At 37.6% G+C, this 9,621-nt stretch overlaps 1 long non-coding RNA gene across 1 annotated transcript; it reads left to right on the top strand.

The window, feature by feature from the left end:
- Window positions 1-2,606: 2,606 nt before the first annotated feature.
- On the top strand, window positions 2,607-8,732 carry LOC139954537 (uncharacterized). The gene is made up of 6 exons (XR_011788123.1): window positions 2,607-3,467; window positions 4,025-4,137; window positions 4,787-4,942; window positions 5,629-5,822; window positions 6,273-6,475; window positions 8,039-8,732. It is a non-coding gene; the product is annotated as an uncharacterized lncRNA (long non-coding RNA).
- The last annotated feature ends 889 nt before the right edge of the window (window positions 8,733-9,621 follow it).

The following is a 9,621-nucleotide window of genomic DNA, read 5'->3' as shown; positions in this document are numbered from 1 at the left end:
ACAATAAATGCAAAGAAATTTTTTAGTGATAATTCCCACACAAAATGCATGCTAATCTTTTACAAAAAAGTGCTTTTTGGGGTCACTTTTTGGTAGTACTGGTCTTTATGTCACATGTTGGGTCGAACCTATTTGCCAGTCTTGGACCAATTAAAGTGCACAATGTAGGGATGGTTTTAAATGTAAAACAACAAATTAATAGTGCGAACTGTATTATTAATTGACTTGTTTTTTCTCTTTATAGAAGCCGAATGTGTACCAGCCAGCAGTGAGCTCCCAGCATCCAGCCAAGCTTCAAGCGACTGGTTCCCGAGTTGCAGATAAAGGGGAACATCTTTTGTGCTAATGACTCTCGAGAGTCTGCTTACCAGACGGGTGATGTATTCTGTGGATATGTGGTTTGTGGACGAATATGGAGGTTCACCAATGGACCAAGGTAAAAAAACTTGGCAATATATCCGACCTCCACTTTTATAAAATTAGTATGTGGCATTCAGCTGTAGAACCAAAGAAAAAAAAAAGATTGTTTGTTTTTACACGATAACAACAATATTTTTAGTGGAATTATATCGATGGTACATAACTCTCTTTTGCGATAGAGTTAGATAGATGGAAATGGTGATTTTTCAATAAGATGAAACACCCCGAAAAAAAGAAGAAAAAAGAACTTGTTTTTGAATGGTTTAATTTTTTACCTTTCTCAAACAAAACTTCCAAAAAGAAAGTGGGGAAAAAAACAAAAAACACCAAGTTGAACAAGTGCATTAGTATAGTGGAGGTCGGATGATGCAAGTTAACCCTCAAGATCAAGATCAAGACAAGATGAAGACTGCAAAGAGTAAGAGGAGATCTAACCCGTTCTCTTGCAGAGTCCCACCCCTTTTGTAACGTCCCCTCTCCCTCGTCAATCTTGTTGATGTTGTCCTTGCTTGTGCAGTTTTCAATGCGTCTTCACACTTTCTGGGCATTTCTTGAGCTGCATATTGGTCGAAGCCAATGATGCTTTTTAATTAGGAGACTAGTCTTACTGGAAATTTCTGTCGGAGTTGATACTTCAAGTCGTCAGTTGTCATGTTTACTTATATTGTCATAACTATATTGCAAAATATTTATCAACTTATTATATCAGCATTCCATCCCTTATGAATGTGAGCACTTTCTTTACTGAGTACAAAATAATTAGCTGTCAAATAATTATTTCTGTCCAATCACCATTCATTTTTATGACTAAAATGTTTGATTTAGGAGTAGTAAATAGATAATTTAGCCTAGCTAAATAAATATTTACATTCCTGGTATCAGCATTTCATCACTTTTGAATGTAAGCATTTTTAATTTTAGATCTTTGAATAATTAAAAGTAATAACCGAACAAATATAGAACAAAGTTGTGACCCTTCCTCATTAAGATTAAATTTCCAGAAAATGAAAACACAAGTTTTCTTTAAAGCTGTAGTTATGAAATACAAATCTTCGGATAGGGCCTAAAGTTTATCATAGGACTCATTGTAAAAATCCTTTAAAAAAACTTTAGCTGCGAGCGCTGCAAAATAAACAAAAAATCAAGAAAAAATAAATGCGCGAAAAGAAAAGAAGACGAAAAGAAAGCAAGAACTGAGAAGATGCTGAGAGAGAAGACAGGAGGAAGAAGAGGGCAGATCATCCATGGAGAAAAGATGTCAGCACACAGCATGGGTTTGTATTAGTGGTAAGGAAAGGCCTAGAGTATTTAGATAGGACTAACTCTCTACTCTTTCAGCAGGTTCATTGAGAAAAGGTTAAGTATTAGGTCTGAAAATGTCTTGCGACAAAACCAAGAACTACATCAAAGGGACTATCTTCATGGTCTACTCAAGTTCTATTGTAAGCGCAGAGCATGAGTAGACACTGAAGATGGTTCCTTTGATGTCTGACGAGTGACTGGAGGCCAGTGATGTTGCGATGTTTGCTCCAAAGGTTGAGTATAGCAAGGGAAGTATCTAACTAAAGTTTCCTCAACAGCTTCTAACCAAAATTTCTCAACAGCTTTTAACCAACATTTTCTCAACAGAGCTCCTAACCAAACTTTCTCAACAGCCTAACCAACATTTTCTCAACAGCTTCTAACCAATTTTTCCAACAGCTTTTAACCAAAATTTTCTCAACAGACATCCTAACCAAATTTTCTCCACAGCTTTTAACCAACATTTTCTCAACAGAGCTCCTAACCAAAATTTCTCAACAGCCTAACCAACATTTTCTCAACAGAGCTCCTAACCAAAATTTTTCCAACAGCTTTTAACCAAAATTTTCTCAACAGACATCCTAACCAAATTTTCTCCACAGCTTTTAACCAAACTTTTCTCAACAGAGCTCCTTACAAAAATTTCTCCACAGCTTCTAACCAACATTTTCTCAACAGAGCTCCTAACCAAAATTTCTCAACAGCCTAACCAACATTTTCTCAACAGAGCTCCTAACCAAAATTTCTCAACAGCCACTAACCAACATTCTCTCAACAGAGCTCCTAACCAAAATTTCTCAACAGCCTAACCAACATTTTCTCAACAGAGCTCTTAACCAAAATTTCTCCACAGCCTAACCAACATTTTCTCAACAGCTCCTAACCAAAATTTCTCCACAGCTTCTAACCAACATTTTCTCAACAAAGCTCCTAACCAAAATTTCTCCACAGCTTCTAACCAACATTTTCTCAACAGAGCTCCTAACCAAAATTTCTCCACAGCTTCTAACCAACATTTTCTCAACAGCTCCTAACCAAAATTTCTCAACAGCTTTTAACCAACATTTTCTCAACAGCTCCTAACCAAAATTTCTCTACAGCTTCTAACCAACATTTTCTCAACAGAGCTCCTAACCAAAATTTCTCCACAGCTTCTAACCAATATTTTCTCAACATAGCTCCTAACCAAAATTTCTGCACAGCTTCTAACCAACATTTTCTCAACAGCTCCTAACCAAAATTTCTCCACAGCTTCTAACCAACATTTTCTCAACAGAGCTCCTAACCAAAATTTCTCCACAGCTTTTAACCAACATTTTCTCAACAGAGCTCCTAACCAACATTTCTCAACAGCCTAACCAACTTTTTCTCAACAGCTTCTAACAAAAAAATTTCTCAACAGCTTTTAACCAACATTTTCTCAACAGCTCCTAACCAAAATTTCTCAACAGCTTTTAACCAACATTTTCTCAACAGCTCCTAACCAAAATTTCTCTACAGCTTCTAACCAACATTTTCTCAACAGAGCTCCTAACCAAAATTTCTCTACAGCCTCCGCAGCTCTAATTCTTTTTGACAACAGCACTGAACTTGGCCTCTACTTAGGTTTCTATCTTTGTTTTTTGTTTTCCTCATCTTGTTCTTGCCAAATTGGATGATGTGGAAGTGATTGAAACGCAGAAAGTTCCCTTTGAAGTCTCTGATTCATGTCCACATGTCAGTGGTATCAAGTACTTGCAGCAAAGGTAAAGTATCAAGTGAACTATGAGGTAATTGTACAAGTATAAATTTGGAAGAAGAAAAATCTAACCCCTGCAGGGCCCTGCCGTTTCTATAAGATATTCATAAAAGGCAATGGGAACTAAAGCATTTTTGGCAAGCGGTTTTGATTGGCAATGCTGACAGATGGAACCTCTTGGACAGTGTTGATAATAATAGCCCATTTCATAACTGACAGAAATGTCAATGTGCTTTACAAAACCAAAATGCAAAGAGCAACAAATTAACAATAAATACACTATGTAAGCAACCAAAAGGATTAAACTGAACAACAGGCAATAGAAAACAAATGGGATTTGAGCTGAGTTTTTAATTGTTCTATGCTCTGTGGAGAGCCGATGTAGATGGGAAGAGGGTTTCAAAGTTGAGGGCAGCACTGGAGAAAGTCCTTGAACCGAAAGATTTAGATGACATTGGTTTGGTAAAGTTTGGGGGTTAATGGGTAAGGTGAACCTGACTTTGACTATTATGATGTGACCCCAAAATGCTAACCTCTCCATATATTGTTTCTTCCAAAATGTAGATCCATGTTTTCTTCTTGAAGAATGAGGTGAAATGATGGAGGTTGTGTGCTGAAATCTTGAATGAGCTGAGGTGATGCCTACCAGCGGAATCTGGGGTCATGCAAAAGATTTGGTAATGTATCGATTTATATAAGTTACAAGTTACTGTTTAAAGGTTTGGGATACTTTTTGTAACAAAACACAAACTTACACAGTTTGAAGGTAATGATAGCAGATGCTAACCTTAAATTATTACTTGCCGAGGTGCTGGTGTTTTTGTGGAATGAGTAAAAAAATGTCACGAAAATGCGAAAACTATTTTCATGACTTGTTTTACTCATTTCTCAAAAACTACAGCAGCTCGCAATTGTAACATTAAAAGGGGAGCTTTCAACCATCATGATCATTATCTTCAAACTGTGTGAGTTTAATGTAAATCCGTGGACATTGTGTTTTGTGTCCTACAAAAAGCACCCAGACCCTAAAGAGAATCTATCTACTAATGGAACAGCAACTCAGGAATGAAACAATACAACTACAAAAATTTGTAACTAGCATATCAAAATGCAAGTATTTGCGATTCTAAATCAGCAAATCAATGTCGCGCCAACCATCGAGGTTCTTAAAAACCAGTTAACTTGCTTTGTTTGAAAATGAAAACAAGTTGAACTCCTCCCCTGAAACAATGGAGCCCGGCTCCTCATTCAATTTATCATGAAGATGCTGTATGCTTGTAGATGCATTGGGTTAAACTTGTCTGTGCCTTCTTAATTTTCCCTCAGTTTTGAGAAGTCTCTCATGATGTAGTGACTACAACTGGAGATGTTTGAAGGAACATTGCTGGAGGATACGGGGAATGGTGACTTCAACTGGACCCATTTGGATGAGCATCAATGGAGGATACTCATGCATTGAGCCAACAATAGACCACTTAATTGGTAAGTTGACAATATTCATTCTGAAACTTTTCTTTGAAGAGAATTAAGTTCAACTTAGAATTGTGGACAAGTTGTTAAATGTCTGTCGCGGTGATAGCGTTCCTTCTCTCCCTGCGATTCCTGCGGTGTATTTGCGAGACTGCTGGAGCTACTGCTCTCAAAGGATTAGAAGTCAGGCAACCGACAGTTCGCGCGAGAGCAGTGATCTTGCGATAGCACAGCCTCAACTTGACTATCTCACCGCGTGGGACCATTAACAACTTGTCCACAAGTCTAGGTTCAACGTTTCTGCCCACAAATTTAGAGAAGGCTTGTAATGTTTGCATAATTTTTTTTATTAAGAATACATTCATCCCCAACCTTAAGTTTCCACCAACAAAAATTCCCCATACAACCAGTTGGTGGGAAAAACTTTATTGAAAAAAGGATATCAAGATTTTGAGAGAAGATTTTATTAAAGACCCACGAAAAAACACAAAAAGTTGGAATGTTGCGGCATGTTGTGGCTATGTTTAATGGTTTGAAGAAAGTTCCTCCACTAAGCTCAGATCAGTTGTGGAGAATTTTTCATGCACACATAATAGCATTTAGACGTCATTATTCCCCAGAACAGGGTGATATATTTGTATTAAAAGAGATGATCCAAAGTAATATATGAAAATGGTTTATTTTCTACCTCGATTCAGACAATGACTTCTGGGATGAAATAGCCCCATTCTTGAGGCTAATCAACACTTTTTTGACTGTGTACCCAGCTGAAGAAGGACAGTGTCTGTTCTAGCTAGATGACTCTCCGCCACAAGTTGCACCACTCAATTGATGTATAGTTGCTGAGGCTATCTATCAATTTGTGCAAAGGGTCAACAAGGGGGACTTCTAGGTAAGTTTGAAAACGACAATCTAAAATAGTTCTTTAGAAAGAGGAAGGTTCATCAAACAGAAATGGAGTGGTAAAAAAAAAAGCAACGTACTCATAAAATTCCAAAATGTTGCTTTGAAAGAATACAATCATTCCAAGCCTTTAGTTGAATAAATTCACTGTAAAACCAACTGGTGGGAAAAAAAGGAGGTCAAATTTTCACCTAAGATTTACCCAAACCAAAAAACTATTGCAATCCGAAAGAAAACCCTAGAATGCTGTGATACTGTATGATTCTGTTCAGGTTCAATGGATTGAAGAACTGATCTGGAGCTGGCTGAGAGTGTTCATGCATGTGGTCACATTCAGACTTAATAACACTCGTCAGAACAACTTCAGAACAACTGAAACGTGTATTGAAAGAAATTAGCACAATTTATCTTTGAAAATGGTGAATTTTTTTTACCTCAGATTGAGATGATGACATTTGGAGATGATATTAACCTAATCTTGAGGCTAATCTTTTTTGGACTGTGTACCATCAGCTGAAGAAGGATGTGTCTACTCTAGTTAGATGACTCTTCACTACAAATTCAACCCTTCAAGTGACGTATGGATGTTGAGGCTATCAAATGCTTTTTGGACAGCTGAAAAGAGTCGCCAACAACATCTTTGTAAGTTTGAAAATAAATATTATGAAAATTTTCTTTGAAGGTTTATCCCGCGAATTCAGCAAAAGAGTTATGGTTTCAGACTTGGCATCTTTGAATGTTTTAAGTCATTGATTCAAATCCCATTCAACTAACTGGTGGAAAGCTTCATTAAAGACACTGGACAATGTTGGTAATTGTCAAAGACCAGTCTTCTCACTTGGTGTATATCAACATATACAAGAAAATAGCAAACCTGTGAAAATTTAAGCGCAAATGGACGTCAAGGTGATTGAGAAAAAAAAACGCCCTTGTGTCAGGAAGTGGTGTGCTTTCAGATGCTTGATTTCGAGACCTCAAAATCTTATTCTGAGGTCTCGAAATCAAATTCGGTGGAAAATTACTTCTTTCTCGAAAACCTATGTCACTTCAGAGGGAGCTGTTTCTCACAATGTTTTATTCTACCAACCTCTCCCCATTACTAGTTACTAAGTTAGTTTTTATGCCAATAGTGTCCATTTCCTTTAAAGGCAGTGGACACTATTGGTAATTACTCAAAATAATTATCGGCATAAAACCTCATTTGGTAACGAGTAACGGGGAGAGGTTGATAGTATAAACATTGAGTGAAACGGCTCCCTCTGAAGTGACGTAGTTTTCGAGAAAGAAGTCATTTTCCACAATTTTGTTCGAGACCTCAAGTTTAGAACTTGAGGTCTCGAAATCAAGCATCTGAAAGCACACAACTTCATGTCATATGGGTGTTTTTTACTTTCATTATAATCTCGCAACTTTGACGACCAATTGAGCTCAAATTTTCACAGGTTTGTTATTTCATTCATATGTTGAGACACACCAAGTGAGAAGACTGGTCTTTGACATTTACCAATAGTGTCCACTATCTTTAAAAGAGGTCAAGCTTGTTAGAAATGATTTAACAAAAAGCACAACAAAAAACTTTGAAAGCGTATCATAAGAAGAATCTTGTAGGAGTAAAAGCTTTGCTTGTTGCAAGTATAATCATCCAGGTAAAGTTTGCATTAGCACTATGTTTAAATCTCTTTTGATCAGTATGCTCCAAGTGCCTTCATCATTACTGATTAGATTATATTTTGGGCCTGATTTCATAGAGCTGCTAAGCACAAAAACTTGCTTAGCATGACATTTCTTCCTCGATAAAAACAGCATTACTAACAAAATTTCCATTTGTTGCAAATTGCTTGTAACTGGTATTCAGCTGACATTTGCTCATCCTGAAAATCACGTAGAAATTTTGTTGATAATCCTGTTTTTATCAAGGCAGGAGTGTCATGCTAAGCAAATTTTTGTGCTAAGCAGCTCTAACAAATTTGGATCGTATTCATCCTCCTGATGACGGTCAGAGCGTACTGATCAGTCGTTGACCCGGCAACCAACGGTTCTTCTCGGAATGTACTACTCAAAAGAGATTTTACACATTCATCGTGTTACAGCAAACTTCACCTGCTGATATAGCATTCAGACTGAACTACTCATCAGAACAATGATACTTGTATTAAAATAGTTTATCAAAAGTAAACATTGAAAACTGTTGATTTTCTTCTGCAGATTTTACAACCAGCTGAAGAAAGACTGTGTCATACATGGGTTTGCCAGTCGACTCTCCGCTATACAAATTCAACCATTCAAGCGATGTAGGGATAGGCTAATCGTCGCTTTTTGGACTGTGCCACTTGCTGATGGACTGTCAAAACCACCCAGAAGACTTTGTGCTACAATCAACCATTCAGAGGAGGTAGGGATAGGGTATAACCTATGCTTTTTGGACTTTGTGCCATAACTTGCTGAAGGACTGTGTAAAGTCTTGCCAGAAGACTCTCCTCTACAAGTTGAACCACTCAACCCTCAAGTGGTCACACTGGCCAATAGGCTAATTAACCATTTTTGGTCTGTAACCACCAGCTGAAGTCTTGTCAAGTGACTGTCCACTACAAACATTCAAGTGATGTAGGGATAGAGGGTCAACACGTTTTGGTCTGTAGACCACCAGCCGATCGAAGGACTGTTAAACCTAGCGTGACTCTTCCCTGCAAGTTTAACTGTTGATGTGATGGAGGGGTGTTGAGGCAAAGTAACACTTTTTGGACTGTGTGCTACCCGTCGAAGAACTATATAAAGTCTTGCAAAATGACTCTTCTCTGCGCAAGTTCAACTGGGGTCGATTTCACAAAGCAATAACATTCATCGCAGAACATTATTGTCAGTATTGCCATAGTGATTTATGTTGTGACATTACACTTTACCTAGCAACTTTGATTTGCAGTTAAGATCAATCTTTTTAGCTCTTTGTGAAATCGGCCCCTGTTCAAGTAACATTTAGTGATGTTGACCAGGCATGATATATTCTCCCCACAAATAGTCCGGCTTCAATTTTGTTTCACGCTATAAAAATCAGAACAAAAAGCTGTAATTAATAGCTGGGCTCAAAAGTGTACCTAACCCTGCATCATGTGCCCTTTGTGCACAAACAAATTCCTACTTTTTTGCATAGATAGAATATCATGTTTGGTTGACGCTACATGTGTAGACATGTAATTTGTAACTTAAGTCTAGCTTGATGATTCCCAACTGAAACAAGCCCAGCCGTCGATTTCACAAAGAGTTAGGACTCGTCTTATCTCGAGAACTTAGGATTAATATTAAGGTCTGCATGCTACAGTGCATGGGTTGGACTCGTCCCAAGTCCTAAGATTAGTCTTAAGTTAGAAAGAGTTTTGTGAAATCGGCGGCTGGGCCCAATTTCATAGAGCTTTTTAAGCAGAAAACCTTGCTGAAACAATTTTCTGCTGAGCCGAAATTAGCAGGATACCAGTCACAAATTGTACATGTGACCTGGGCCCAATACTTTCACGAGGTCTGTTAAAAAACACAGGCATATCAGAGGTGGTATTCCAACCCACTTAACAAAGTTCGATGTCACAATATAAATCAGTAACAATGAAAACTCATCTTTCAAGATGAATATTAGTGTTCTGTGAAACAAAGCCTAGTAAACCTACTCACCATAAAACCAAACTAAAACTTCATGCTGTAACTTAATCCTAGCACTTAAACTGTCCCAAATACCATGAACAATAATTTGACTATTAACACCTCAGCCACAGCCCTCCCCAAACTATTCAATCAGCACA

The sequence above is a fragment of the Asterias amurensis genome, chromosome 2 (genome assembly GCF_032118995.1).
Source record: "Asterias amurensis chromosome 2, ASM3211899v1".
NCBI classification, from domain to species: Eukaryota; Metazoa; Echinodermata; class Asteroidea; order Forcipulatida; family Asteriidae; genus Asterias; species Asterias amurensis.
The sequence above is the reverse complement of the archived record's forward strand: the minus strand, read 5'-3'. Positions and strand labels throughout refer to the sequence as shown.